Source organism: Chiloscyllium punctatum, chromosome 28 (genome assembly GCF_047496795.1).
Source record: "Chiloscyllium punctatum isolate Juve2018m chromosome 28, sChiPun1.3, whole genome shotgun sequence".
NCBI lineage: Eukaryota > Metazoa > Chordata > Chondrichthyes > Orectolobiformes > Hemiscylliidae > Chiloscyllium > Chiloscyllium punctatum.
In genome coordinates, this window is record NC_092766.1 from 42,954,555 (window position 1) to 42,970,368 (window position 15,814).

A 15,814-nucleotide genomic window follows, 5' to 3' on the forward strand; every position below is an offset into this window, starting at 1 on the left:
GTGTTGAGGCTGAGGGGTGATCTTAAAGGGGTTTATAAAATCATGAGGGGAATAGATAAGGTAAACAGTCGACGTCTTTTCCCAGGATAGGCGAGTCCAAAATTAGAAGACAAAGGTTTAAGGTGAGAGGAGAAATATTTTAAAAAGGGACATGAGGGACAACATTTTCACACAGAGACTGCTGTGTGTATGGATTGAACAGACAAAAGAGGTGGTGGAGGCAGGTACAGTTACACCATTTAAAAGGCATTTGGATGGATACATGAATGGGAAGGGTTTAGAGGGAGATGGGCCAAGTGCTGGCAAGGGGGACGAGATTTATTTAGGATATTTGGTTGGCATAGACGACTGGACTGAAGGATCGTTTTCTGTACTGTACATCTCTGAGACTCTATTGCCATTTGAGTGTATAACACAGGAACAGGAGGAGGCTACTCAGCTTCTGAATTCTGTCAGTCAGATTGTTTGCTCATTTACTGAGAGCAAAATACAAAAATACATCATTCAGACTTTGATGGTGATTTACAGAATCAGGAGAATTGCTTTTAGTCAACAGAAGCTGTAATGAATGTGAAGAGGCCATTCAGTCCCTCAGTTCCATTCCACAGGAGCAGGAGGTGAGCACAGAGCTATTGGAGCCTGTTACACAGGAACAGGAGGAGGACATCCATTTTCACAGACTTGGGATCAGGAAGCAGTCATTCAACTGCTTGAGAATGGGACACAGGAACAGCTGGGAGTCATTCAACTGCTCGAGGCTGGGACACGGGAACAGGAGGGAGTCACTCAAATGCTCGAGACTGGAACACAGGAAGAGAAGGGTGTCATTCAACTGCTCGAGGCTGGGAAATAGGAACAGGAGGGAGTCACTCAACTGCTTGAGACTGGGACATGGGAACAGGAGGGAGTCACTCAACTGCTCGAGACTGGGACACAGGAACAGAAGGGTGTCATTCAACTGCTTGAGACTGGGACACAGGAACAGGAGGCGGGCATTCAACTGCTTGAGACTGGGACACAGGAACAGGAGGGAGTCACTCAACTGCTTGAGACTGAGACACAGGAACAGAAGGGTGTCATTCAACTGCTTGAGACTGGGACACAGGAACAGGAGGGTGTCATTCAACTAATTGAGACTGGGACACAGGAACAGGAGGCAGTCATTCAACTGCTTGAGACTGGGACACGGGAACAGGAGGGAGTCACTCAACTGCTCGAGACTGGTACACAGGAACAGGAGGGAGTCACTCAACTGCTCGCGACTGGGACACAGGAACAGGAGGGAGTCATTCAACTACTTGAGGCTGGGACATAGGAACAGGAGGGAGTCACTCAACTGCTTGAGACTGGGACAAAGGAACAGGAGGGTGTCATTCAACTGCTTGAGACTGGGACACACGAACAGGAGGCGGGCATTCAACTGCTTGAGACTGGGACACAGGAACAGGAGGGAGTCACTCAACTGCTTGAGACTGGGACACAGGAACAGAAGGGTGTCATTCAACTGCTTGAGACTGGGACACAGGAACAGGAGGGTGTCATTCAACTGCTTGAGACAGGGACACAGGAACAGGAGGGTGTCATTCAACTGCTTGAGACTGGGACACAGGAACAGAAGGGTGTCATTCAACCGCTCGAGGCTGGGACATAGGAACAGGAGGGAGTCACTCAACTGCTTGAGACTGGGACATGGGAACAGGAGGGAGTCACTCAACTGCTCGAGACTGGGACACAGGAACAGGAGGGTGTCATTCAACTGCTTGAGACTGGGACACAGGAACAGGAGGGAGTCACTCAACTGCTCGAGACTGGGACACAGGAACAGGAGGGTGTCATTCAACTGCTTGAGACTCGGACACAGGAACAGGAGGCGGGCATTCAACTGCTTGAGACTGGGACACAGGAACAGGAGGGTGTCATTCAACTGCTCAAGACTGGGACACAGGATCAGGAGGGAGTCACTCAACTGCTTGAGACTGGGACACAGGAACAGGAGGGAGTCACTCAACTGCTCGAGACTGGGACACAGGAACAGGAGGGAGTCACTCAACTTCTCGAGACTGGGACACAGGAACAGGAGGGAGTCACTCAACTTCTCGAGACTTGGGCACAGGGACAGGAGGGAGTCACTCAACTGCTCGAGACTGGGACACAGGAACAGGAGGGAGTCACTCAACTGCTCGAGACTGGGACACAGGAACAGGAGGGAGTCACTCAACTGCTCGAGACTGGGACACAGGAACAGGAGGGAGTCACTCAACTTCTCGAGACTGGGACACAGGTACAGGAGGGAGTCACTCAACTGCTCAAAACTGGGACACAGGGACAGGAGGGAGTCACTCAACCGCTTGAGACTGGGACACAGGGACAGGAGGGAGTCATTCAACTGCTTGAGACTGTGACACAGGGACAGGAGGGAGTCATTCAACTGCTCGAGACTGGGACACAGGAACAGGAGGGAGTCACTCAACCGCTTGAGACTGGGACACAGGGACAGGAGGGAGTCATTCAACTGCTTGAGACTGTGACACAGGGACAGGAGGGAGTCATTCAACTGCTCGAGACTGGGACACAGGAACAGGAGGGAGTCACTCAACCGCTTGAGACTGGGACACAGGGACAGGAGGGAGTCATTCAACTGCTTGAGACTGGGACACAGGAACAGAAGGGATTCATTCAACTGCTTGAGACTGGTACACAGGAACAGGAGGGAGTCACTCAACTGCTCGAGACTGGAACACAGGAACAGGAGGGAGTCACTCAACTGCTCGAGACTGGGACACAGGAACAGGAGGGAGTCACTCAACTGCTCGAGACTGGGATACAGGAACAGAAGGGAGTCACTCAACTGCTTGAGACTGGGACACAGGAACAGGAGGGTGTCATTCAACTGCTTGAGACTGGGACACAGGAACAGGAGGGAGTCACTCAACTGCTCGAGACTGGGACACAGGAACAGGAGGGAGTCACTCAACTGCTTGAGACTGGGACACAGGAACAGGAGGGTGTCATTCAACTGCTTGAGACTGGGACACAGGAACAGGAGGGAGTCACTCAACTGCTTGAGACTGGGACACAGGAACAGGAGGGTGTCATTCAACTGCTTGAGACTGGAACACAGGAACAGGAGGCGGTCATTCAACTGCTTGAGACTGGGACGCAGGAACAAGAGGGAGTCTTTCAACTGCTTGAGACTGGGACTTAGGAACAAGAGGGAGTCACTCAACTGCTTGAGACTGGGACACAGGAACAGAAGGGAGTCACTCAACTGCTCGAAACTGGGACACAGGAGCAGGAGGGAGTCACTCATCTGCTTGAGACTGGGACACAGGAACAGAAGGGAGTCACTCAACTGCTCGAAACTGGGACACAGGAACAGAATGGAGTCATTCAACTGCTTGAGACTGGGACACGGGAACAGGGAAAGGAACAGGAGGTCGTCACTCAACTGCTCGAAACTGGGCCACAGGGAAATCTGTAGGCTAGTGAGGCCCCAGGATCCTGTTACACAGGAACAGGAGGAGCTGACTCACTTCCCACTAGTATGGGACATTGGGAGAGAAGAGGAGTTTGCTTGGAACAAACATAAATACATGAACAAGTTGGATTAGTGGTCCATTCAATCCTGCCCCACCATTCACTAAGACCACGGCTGATCTGATTGTGATTTCCTCATTCCATTTTACAGAGCTTCCCCTCTCTGCGGCCTCTGCTCCATTTGTTGGTCATGTTGCAGACTCAGATGCTGCAACAACAGTCACCATGACTCATCCAGAGGGTCGGGTCTAAGGATGAGTCTGGATTTGAAGGATCCAATCACAAGAATGAAAACACAAAATAAAGGTATTGCCAGATGTTTAGTTCTCTCACATTCGCAATCAAACTCACATAAACAGCCCATCCATAATGCATTCAGGATGGAGCACTGTGTAGATATGGCTCGTGTACTGCTGAATGCAACCCAACAATATCCAGAATGGAACTCTGTGCAGCCCACACCAATACTTGATCTATATTCCTGGGATAAATGTCCAGCGTGGGGAGAAGTGCAGACCTCACTGGTTTATTCATATATAAACACAGGTTGTTCCAGTTTTCGGTAACACTGTGTTAGATCACTGCCCAGTGTGGGGAAACTTGCTGGAAGTGACAGGATGTGCAGCTCCCATCCAGTTCCAGCGCCATATCTCCACTGTACCTTGACAAGTTTTGATGCAGATGTGAAAATCATTGCAAGGGAGAGATGTAAATGAAAACAGTTGAAACACCAATAGTTCTGATTAAGGCGAGTATCCTACAAGTAGTTAAAGATGAAATAACTGAGGTATTATCCGATGAGGTTCTGTGAATGGTACAAGGAAGTAAGAGGAGGTTCATGATGTTGTAGTGGTTGTACTATAAGCCTCCAAATCATCAATGGGAATTAGAGGAACAAATATGCAGGGGAACTGGTGAGGGGAGCAGGAGCATTAGGATTGTCATAACAAGTGATTTAAATTTTCCTAACATAGACTGGGACATCCAGATGGTTAAGAACTTCGATGGAACGTAATTTCTTAAGTTTGTTCAAGAAGGTTTCCCAAGCAGTTAATAAAGGGTCCGACACGGGAAGGGACAAACTGTTGTGAAATAGGGATGGATAGGTGACGGTGGTAAAGTGGGGGAGTATTTTGGGAAAAGTAACTGGCGTTGTAGTAATTTTAAAATAGTTATGAGAGAGACCAAATTGGTCCACAGATTCAAGTTCTGAATTGGGCCAACGCATATTTTGTTGGAATTAGACAGAGGATTGCAGGGGTTAATTGGAGTAGTTTGTTTTCAGGTAAAAGGATATTAGTCACGAGGGAGGGCTGTAAAAGTGAGATAGCTCGAGTTCAAGGTTTACATGTTCCTGTGAGGGTGAAGGGAAAGTGAGGCTGGAAGAGAAAACCCTGGATGACAAGAGATATTAAGGCTCTAGCCAGCAAAAAGGAGGCGTGGTTCAGGTACAGGCAGCTGGAATTAAGGGAATCCCTGGAGGTATACAGGGGATACAGGAGTTTACTGAAGAAGGAAATCAGGAAGGCGAAAAGGGAGTATGAGATAGCCTTGGCTGAGACGATTAGGGTGAACCCAAGTTCACTATAGTAAAGAAAAAGAACAACTGGAGAGAGAATAGGACGCCTTAAAAACCAAAATAGGCACGCATGTGTAAAACTACAAGAGAGGTTGAGGTCCTCAATTTCCCCTCTGTGTTTACCATGAAGAAAGACATGAAGACTTGTGACCTTTGGGAGGTTAATTGTCATACCTTGGTACTGTCGAAATCACAGTAGAGGTGCTGCTGGACATATTAGAATGCACAAAGTCAGGAAAATCTCTTGGTCCTGACCAGATATATCCAAGAGGACTGCAAGAGGTGAGAGAAGACAGGGGCCAAGGTCCTGGAAGACTGGGCGGTAACAAATATATAGTGCCCTTCTTCAAGAAGGGCTGCAAATAAATGCCTGGGAAATACAGACCAGTAAGCTTCACATCTGTTTGCGGTAAACTACCTGAGAAGGTTCTGAGATACAAGATATGCATGCATTTGGAAAGACAGAGTTTGACTTGAAGCAGTCAGCATAGCTTTGTGCGTGGCAGATCATGCCTTACAAATTTTATTAGGGTTTTTTAAGGAAGTGACCAGGAAAGTTGTCGAGGGCAGGGCGGTCAACATAATCTATATGGATTTCAGTAAGGCCTTTCGTAAGATTCCACATGAAAGGCCGCTCTAGAAGGTTAGATCGCACAGACTCTAAGGTAAGCTGGCAATTTGGTTACGCAATTGGTTTGACATTATAAAGCAAAAAGCTATGGTGGAGGTATGCTTGTTGGACTGGAGGCCTGTGACTAGTGGAGTGCCTCAGGGGTCCGTACTGTCCCCATTGCTGTGTGTTATCTAGATCAATGATTTAGACGAGAGTGCACAATGCAGGTTAGTAAGTTTGCAGATGGCACTAAAATATTGAATGGTACAAGGAAGTAAGAGGGGGTTAGTGATGTTATAGTGGTATTGTTTACAGTGAGCAACATTATCAGAAATTGCAGCACTACCTTGATCAGCTGGGGAAGTGGGCTGAGAAAAAGCAAATGGAGTTTAATATAGATAAATGCAACATCTTTCATTTTGGAAAGTCAAATTCAGGTGGGAGTTTAATGGTGAATGAGAGGGCCTTGAGGAGTGTAGTGGAACAAAAGGATGTTGGATATCAGGTGCATGGTTGTCTGAATTTGAGTCGCAGATATACAGGACAGTGAAGAAGGTTGTTGGCACACTGGCCTACATCAGGGCATTGAGTATAGAAGTTGGGACATTCTGTTGCCGTTGTACAGGATGTTGGTAAGGCTGCAGTTGGAGTATTGTGTTCAGGTTTGTTCACCTTGCCCTAGAAAGAATATTATTGAACGAGAAAGAATGTACAAGAAATTTACAAAGATGTTTCCTGGGCTAAAGTGTCTGCGTTATAGGGAGAAATTGGGCAGGTTAGAACATATTTCCTAACAGCGTAGAAAACTGAGGGGGATTATATTGAAGTGTACCTCTTATCAAATCATGAGAACCATGCATAGGGTGAATATTTCAATTTTTTTTGCAAGGTTGGGAAGCCAAGGACTAGAGGACATCTGTTAATGTTTGGAGGGGACAAAAATAAAAAGGAACCTGAGGGTCAACGTTTTTACACAGACTGTGTTTTGCCTTTGGACTGAGCTGCCAGTGGAAGTGGTTGAGGTGGGTACAATAACAACATTAAAAAGGTATTTGGATAAATACATGGATAGGAAAGAAGCAAGGGCAGGGAATTGGGGTGAGTGTGGATGCACATTTTGGTCGGCATCTACCAGTTGGGCCGAAGGACCTGTTTCCATGCAGTAGAATCATATGACTGTAAACATGTGTGTTTCAGGATAGAGACAGAGAGGGACAGACTGAGAAAAAATGTCATGGAAAGATATGTTCACAGGTTTTAGAATGCTGATATGAAGACATTTCGATAGTATCATGCAACACGGGTCAGTATTATGAAGAATTATGAGTGAATGGAATAATGCTGTGAGTTCAGGCGATGGGGAGTTTTGAATGAGCATTTGTTCTGCAACTTTGTAACTGGGAGTGAGGACAGCAGAGTGTTCGGCTCATTGAACTGCATAAAGCAGTAATTTGTCTCAGTGTCATTTTCATTGAGTGTGACAGAGGGATTGTCTGTACGAAGCTGAGCTAGTTTCCTGGTGCTGTCCTATCGAACTCACCTCATTAAATACCACCCCCACCCCACCCACCTCTCATTGAATGCCAGCCCGATTCTCCCAAACATCATGATTGGAGGTACTCACAGTCGCCTGGATTTCCCTAGATATTCCGTGTTCCCTGTCACTGGTGCCATCTTTAAAAGGCCAAGGGGCACACGGCTAAGTTTTCTCAGTTTGGAGCTGCCCTGTACAGTTTACCCCGATCATGGCAGATAGTTTGTTGACGGTGCATGGTGTGCATAGTGGATGGGCTAGTGCAGAGAGGGGCCATTGCCTTCCCAGAGGGGGCCATACTACCAGACCCACCGAGCATGGTCTGTGCTCACCACCAAATTCAATGCAGCATCTGCGGCCTGAAGAAATATCCAGCAAAACAGGACAAGCATCAATAACCTTCCCCGCTCTGTCAGGGTAATTGGTCTCTCTACTCCCTCACACTCATTGTATATCTGTTATAGCACGACCAAGGCTCATGCTCCACCACTCTCACTGCCACATGCAACAGCTTCGCTCTCTCTCTCTCTCGCCTTTGTAATACCCCTCACACAGTTAGAGAACATTCTGGAGAACACCGAATATGGAATGTTCCAGATAGTGTTCCAAATAATGCCCAGTTTAAGGAAAATTAGCAGTGCCCCAGTGTGTAACCACAAAAGAGGAAGGAGTAGAGATGCACGTTTTCCAAATCACACATATTTCAAACCATGTTGAGGCCATTCAGCCCTTCAAGTGTGCTCTAGCATTTAATAACTTCCCAGCTGATCTGGTGCTTTTCTCAGATACAGGAGTTTTCAGTCATTCAACCCTCTGCATTCCTGTCACTGTCCAGACGGCACTCAGGCACTTTTACCCCAATTATCTTCAAGCGTCTGCTTGAGGGCATTTCTGATGGAACGCGCTCTCCTAACAGTATATTCCATCAACTGTATACTTTCATGCAACAGTCAGCATGATTTACACAGACCAAACAAAAATATACTTTTATTTTATGGTTATAGATATCCAATCACACTGTGTAATTCTGGTTATTTCAGTTGACTCACCAGAATGATATTAAACCAAAAACAACTTCTAAACACGTCTTGTTATAAAATACAATTTCGAGCAGAGAATGTTTTTACCCTTGCTGGGCCCAAGGGCTTTTATCCACACTGTAAGGATTCTACTAATTATAAATCACTCAAGTAAGACACACCCCTTGCTGCCCACAGTTTAAACCTGGAATCCATTATCACAGGATGCTAATTATAGGGGTAAGAAACATGATTTTGACTGTATTGCCCTCAATGTGACGAATTGTCATTCATGCTTTAACAGTCTTGATAATTATTGAGTTATGACAATACTCCATAAATGTTATATCCGTTATCTGAACTGTACCACTTTCCTTGTTATGAGTGCTTCTCTTGCCCTTTGTCTGTGACTGTTTCTGTGTGTAACACTTACACAGTCTCCCACTCAGTTGGCTGGACGGCACGTTTGTGATGTAGAGGGAGGCCAACAGCGAAGGTTCAGTTCCTCACACTGACAGAGGTTACCAAGAAGCGGACGCTCTCTCAACCTCACCCCATCAGCCGAGATGTGGTGACCCTCAAGATAAACCACCATGAGTGGACTGTGTAATGAGAGTTCTTTGGGACTCTATTCTATCAATGTTAGCATTTTAATACTTTTAAAAATATCTTTATTGAAAAAGAGAATTTTAATTTTATAATAAACCAATAACAACACAACTCCAGTAACTGATCTAAATTGCACCCATGTGCATGTACATACAAAACAAGTTAAAAAAAAAATAAACAGACAGAAGGAAAACAAAAATTAACAGTAAATAATGAATAAATAATACTGCTCAGTGTAACAAAATGATAGCTCTCGTTCTTCAAGAGCATTAGCTGATATCCCTTTTTATGTTCATTATTCCTCCTCTTTGGATATAAGATTCATTAGATAATATCGTCATGGCTGTATAAAAGCCCTTCTGAGAGTGGCAGATAAGCCTGTATCAAGGTAATTCAAAAAGGTCTGCCATGGTCTTATATAAATCTCTGTTTTTGGTGCACCATGCTGGTGAGAATGGCCAAATGGATATTCTCCATGAAGAGCTGACGACGACCCAACAGACCCGGGCGGGGGGTGGGGGAGGGTGTTGGGTTTTTTTTTTGGGGGGGGGGTGGTGATTCAGACACAACAGAATGCTTTTCCTAGCACAGAAACTAAGGATATTTTTTCACTTGTGCATCTGTGTAAAGTACCCTGGGCAGGCCCAGGAAAAGAGAAACCAGGTCCATCTCCAATTCAGTCCCCTCGACCCACACTCTCACACCTAACACATTGCTCCAATATTTATGAAGCCTGCAGCAGGACCACATGCAATGTGTAAGAGTGCCTGTAGTCATTCTGCATTTCGGACATGCTGAAGATAATCCCATTTTGAATTTTGGGAGATAATCTAGGGTCAGATAGGCCCTATGAAGAATTTCCAACTGCATGGAAAGGGTCCTATTACAGATGATATTCTTCGAGCATTTTCACAAATATCCTCCTCTGGCTCCGAAGTGTTCTGAACCCCCAACTCTCTCTCGCAGACATCACAAAGCTGCACAGTTTCGTCTGAGGGGACACTCTCCAACTAATGATAAAGGGTACTGTGGGAGAGTGTATTCTAAGCAATAAGTACCCTCTTCTCTCTATTGGATCTGTAAGAGTCTGGTAAAAGTGTGTTTTTTAAAATCAAATCTCTGATCTGGAAAAGAAAGAGAAGAGGTCTCTACTAGCCAGTCCATACATACGAGTTATTTGATCAAATGACATCATTGTCTCTCCCTCAAAAAGCACGAGGTGCCTCAGTAGTGAGCATTGCTGCCTCACAGCACCAGGGTTCCGAATTTGGTTCCGGCATTGGGTGCCTGGCTGTGTGGAGTTAACATATTCGAGGCCTGTCTGTGTGGGTTTCCTCCCACAGTCCAAAGATGTGTTGATTAGATGAATTGATTATTGATAAATCACCCATAGTGTTCAGTGATGAGTAGGTTGGGTCATTAGTCAGGGGAAATATAGGATGGTACGGGAATGGGTCTGGGTGGGCTACTCTTCAAAGGGTCAAAGTGGACTTGCTGGGCCCAAGGGCTTTTATCCACACTGTAAGGATTCTACTAATTCTAAATCACTCAAGTAAGACACACCCCTTGCTGCCCACAGTTTAAACCTGGAATCCATTATCCCAGGATGACAACCCGGCATACCAATTATAGGTGTAAGAAACATGGTTTTGACTGTATTGCCCTCAATCTGACGCATTGTCATTCATGCTTTAACAGTATTGATAATTATTGGGTTATTACAATACTCCATAAATATTCTCATTTTGTCTAAGACCAGCAGACCAATAAGGGTTCACTTTGTCTAAGAGGGTTCAATATCTAATCCTATTGACGCCGAGTCCTCAGCGGCCCAGGCACTAACATAGGATAAAAAAGACCTGAATTCATAGCTTTTAATCTGGGAGATCTACTCCCCACAATGTGGGGCAGTTAAAATTTGGTTAGCTTGATAGAGAGTCGCTTATGGTTCCCAAATGTCTGTCTGGGAAAAATCAAAGGAAGCTTTCACACGGGTTACAGTAAATGAGGAAGAACATTCATTTTAAGAACAGCTATCCGACCTAGCCAGGATATTGGAGGTGCCTCCCTTCTTTGAAGGTCTTGTTTAATTTTTCAAACAAATAGACATAGTTCCTGTTAAATAAATGATCAAAAACGGATGTAATGAATATACTGAAATAGAGAAACCTCCCTCCCCCCACCCACCCCCGTCCATTTAAAAGAAAAACAGGATTTACCCTCAAAATCTGGTATTTCCCTAAGGCCTCCCATAGGCATGGCCTCCAACTTTGTAAAATTAATCTTAAAGCCAAAAAGGTGACGAGCGAATTAATGCATTGCATCACGTGAGCTGCCGAAATTGCGGGATTTGACAAAAACATAAGACCTTCATCTACAAACAACATAATCTTATGTGACTTCTATCCCATTACTGGGGCAAGTATGTTGGGGTAATATTCCCAATTGTGCAGGATGCCAGCGAACCTAAGATTGTTTCAGGGATGGGGAAGAGATCAACCCTCGTGTGCTATTTATGCGGGTTCAAGAGGAAAATAAAATCTCTTCCTATAGTTCAAGGTTTTGGGGATTATGATCCTTCCATGAGTGTTTAATGCAATCTAGTGATTTAAATGGAAGATTCTTACAATCCATTCTGACTTTTCCCCTACTCGTAGTAATAAAAGACGCGAAATAAACCCGATCAAAGCCGCCCTGCTGTAACATCAAATGTTCCTTGTCATCACGGTGCATCTCCTGCAATAGGCAACAACCACCCTCTTTGATTTTAAGACGAGAAATTACATTTTTCCTCTTGACTGGCAGATCACTGCCCTTAATGTTTCAGGTACACTATTTAACCACATTATAATCCATAACACATTGCAGCAACATTTGAATTCGAGAGAGTTTCACATCGAATTACACATCGCTGAACATTAATGATAAAACACTCAGCGACCCTTAAAACGATACAAACTATTACTACCAGAACTAACAAGCTCGCAAAACTTTCCAAAGCTAAACACATAAAAAAAAACAACGAACGAAACAAAATCCCAAGTGCCAATGACACGTTATATGGAAATTTACCCCGCCCATTGGGGGCGCTTACATATCCCAAAACTTTATCTTCTCCCCCCGACCAATATGGCATTCAGGGCAATTCATAACAAAAACCAGGCTTCAACTGTCCTTAGGTCAGCAGTTTGTCATCACAACTACTTTTGTAACTCCCTCCAGCTTGAGCCACACCTCCGACACAAGCAAAGAAAGAGAAAACAAGTAGTAATACTAATGAAGAAGTTAAAAGTGTGCACTCTACCCATCCCCGACTATAATTCAACACTGGTTAATACCAGAAAAATCCAACAAAATTTCTTTAAGGGAGAAACATGATTATCTCAACATCCAGCTTTCTTTAAAATATCCACAAAGTTTTCGCTTTCTCTGGAGAATCAGACGAGTTCATTGACCCATTCAAAGCAATACAGAGCATAAGGAATACTGAATCCCGAGTTCACTTACTCTTCTCTTGATATCATCAAAAGATTTTCTTTCCTGAATCACCGATGTTGAAAAGTCATAAAAGAACATAATCCTGGAGCTCTCGTGAATTAAAGCCATCGGAAACCACACTGAGCTTCCATCAGTCTTTGTTTATCCCTGTAACTATGTAACCGTACAAGGACAGGGCAAAGGCGTTGGTCTGAGTCTTACCACCGTGCCATAACCCAATGAACTTCAGCTTCGAAGTGAAGGAATCACAGCAGCCAAATCAAAGCTGACCACCTGGCGTCGGGCCCAGCAGATCGACGATGTGAACACTCTTCGTCCTGTCCCTGTTCTCGAGGAGGTCATCTTGTTCAGTTAAGGTATGAACCTGTATTTCAAGGGGGAGGATCCTCTCCCGAGAGGAATTGATCGCAGTCTCTGTCAATGCAGTTCGGCACTTGACATTGTATGTTCTGTTTCCAAGGCTATCTAGTTGCTGCTCATGTTTTTGGAGCACGTCTGAGAGCGGTTCTAGCCACAGCTAGACTTCTGTTCAGTCATGCCTTCAATCATTTCACTTAAGTTGGTGAACTCAGTGACCAAGGCCTGGTGAGTAACTGGGTCCATGGAACGAGCAGAGTGGGTTGCAGCTACAGCCTCAGGCCTGCTCGATGCTTCTGACGGGCGCACTGCATGTTGTGACTTGATCGATCCTTTCCCATGTTTTGTCATTTCCACTTGACGAAACGGGATTAGTAAAGATTCTATCGCTCTTTTTAGTGTTGAATGTTAAGTAACTGGCAGGGATGGGGTGGGTTAGAGAACCACTTTGCCTGTGCTCTGATGCAGACCCCATTAAAACAGACCTTCCAGATCGCCACCATCTGGGCTTCCCCCTTAACATTTTATCGACATTACCATTTCGTTTTGAATTATATTCCTGGATGTTCTGGAGCAATGTCATTTGGTACCACTGTCTACATTTACCCCCATACCGCATATTACTGCCAATCCCTGATAATCCTCGACACCGTTGTTATTTATGAACCTTCTGTCTGTTCCTCAAAATTATTCAATATCTCTGCCTCCAATGTTCTGTGGGGAAGAGAGTTACAAAGAACTACAACACTAAGAAAAAAAAACTCAAGATCTGAGTGTGAGATTATTTTTTCTTTGTCTCCTTCTCTGAGAAAGAATATAATTACGTTAGAAGCAGTTCGGTGATGTTTTACTTCACGCATTCCAGGAATGAGTACCTTATATTATGAAGAATTTAACAGGTCACCCTTGGAAAGAGAGATGATCTTATTGAAACATTAAAGACCTAGATGAGAGTGGATCAGATAGATACCCACTGGGTATAGTCTAAATTTCTTGTCATTTTCACATAATCTCTACAGTGTGGAAGTAAGACATCCCATCCATCAACTCCACACTGACCCGCCAAACAGCATCCACCGGACCTGCCCCCCTACCCTATCCAAGTAACCCTGCATTTCCCATGACTAACCTACCTAACTTACATATCCCTGGGAATGATGGGCAATTTAGTAAAACCAATCCACTCTAAGCTGTGGATCTTTGGACTGTTGGAGGAAATTGGAGGATTGGGAGGAAACCCACACAGAAAACTGCAGAGAGAATGCTCAAACTCCACACATAGCGTCGCCTGAGGTTATATGGAAAGCAGATCCTTAATGATGGGAGGTAGCAGTGCTAACCAGATATCCACCATGCACATCCGACAGTTCTATTAGTTATTTGTGGCTGACTAAAGAAATCTGCCTGACTTGTTCCTGTCACTGAACCTGACGCAGTCTGAGAACTTTATGATTGGCCACATCACCAACCTGGTTACATTTAAAGTTTATTAGGAGAATAGTTCATCTACTTTACTAACACCTTCCACCCCGACCTCAAATGTACCTGGACCGTCTCAGACCCCTCCCTCCCCTTCCTAGACCTCTCCATTTCTATCTCAGACGACCGACTCAACACGGACATTGACTATAAACGGACCGACTCCCACAGCTACCTAGATTACACCTAGATTAAACCTCCTCCCACCCTTCCCCCTGTAAAAACGCCATCGCATGTTCCTAATTGCTTCGTCTCCGCCGCATCTGCTCCCAGGGAGACCATTTCCAATACTGAATAACCCAGATGGCCTCCTTCTTCAAAGACCGCTATTTCCCCTCAGACATGGTTGACGATGCTCTCCACCGCATCTCCTCCACTTCCCAATCCTCCGCCCATGAACCCCACCCCTCCAATCGCCAGAAGGACAGAACCCCACTGGTCCTCACCTACCACCCCACCAGCATCCAGATACATCGTATCATCCTTCATCATTTCCGCCACCTCCAAACGGACCCCACCACCAAGGATATATTTCCTTCCCCACCCCTATCATCGTTCCAGAATGACCAGTCCCTCCACAACTCCCTCGTCAGATCCACACGGCCCACCAACCCAACCTCCGCTCCTGGCACCTTCCCCTGCAACCGCAAGAAATGCAAAACATGCGCCCACACCTCCCCCCTCACTTCCCTCCAAGGTCCCAAGGGATCCTTCCATATCCATCAGAAATTCACCTGCAACTCCACACTCATCATTTACTGCATCCGCCGCATCCGATGTGGCCTCCTGTACATTGGGGAGACAGGCCGCCTACTTGCAGAATGTTTCAGAGAACACCGTTTTGACACCCACACCAACCAAACCAACCGCCCCGTTGCTGAACACTTTAACTCCCCCTCGCACTCCGCCAAATACACGCAGGTCCTTGGCGTCCTCCATCGCAAGACCGGAGCAACACGACACCTGGAGGAAGAGCTCCACCTCGGAACTTTCCAACCACAAGGGATGAATGCAGATTCCTCCAGCTTCTTCATTTCCCCTCTCCCCAACTTTTCTCAGTCCCTCAGACTCAGCACCGCCTCCTTGAGCTGCAATCTTCTTCCCGACCTCTCCACCCCATCCCTCTCCGGCCTATCACCTTCACTTTAATCTCCTTCCAACTATCGTATTCCCAACGCCCCTCCCCCACGTCCCTTCTCCCTACCTTTTATCTTAGCCTGCTTGGCACACCCTCCTCATTGCTGAAGAAGGGCTCATGCCCAAAACGTCGATTCTCCTGCTCCTTTGATGCTGCCTGACCTGCTGCGCTTTTCCAGCAATACATTTCAAAGCTACATTTTAAATTTGTTCAGAGCAGTGGAAGAGTGGGATAAAAATGAAACAGTGACACCCTCTAACCTCAGTCAGAGCAGGAATTTGGAGAAATTCACCAAGTGGGAATTTATTCCAGTGGGAATTCTCTTTCCCGGAAGTTTGGGATGTCGGAATCTTTACATTATATCGAGGCTGGCTTCGATATAATATAAAATGATTTTCCATAAACAGGTGAATCAAGGATAATAGTGCATCGGGAGCAAAGTGCAGCTGGG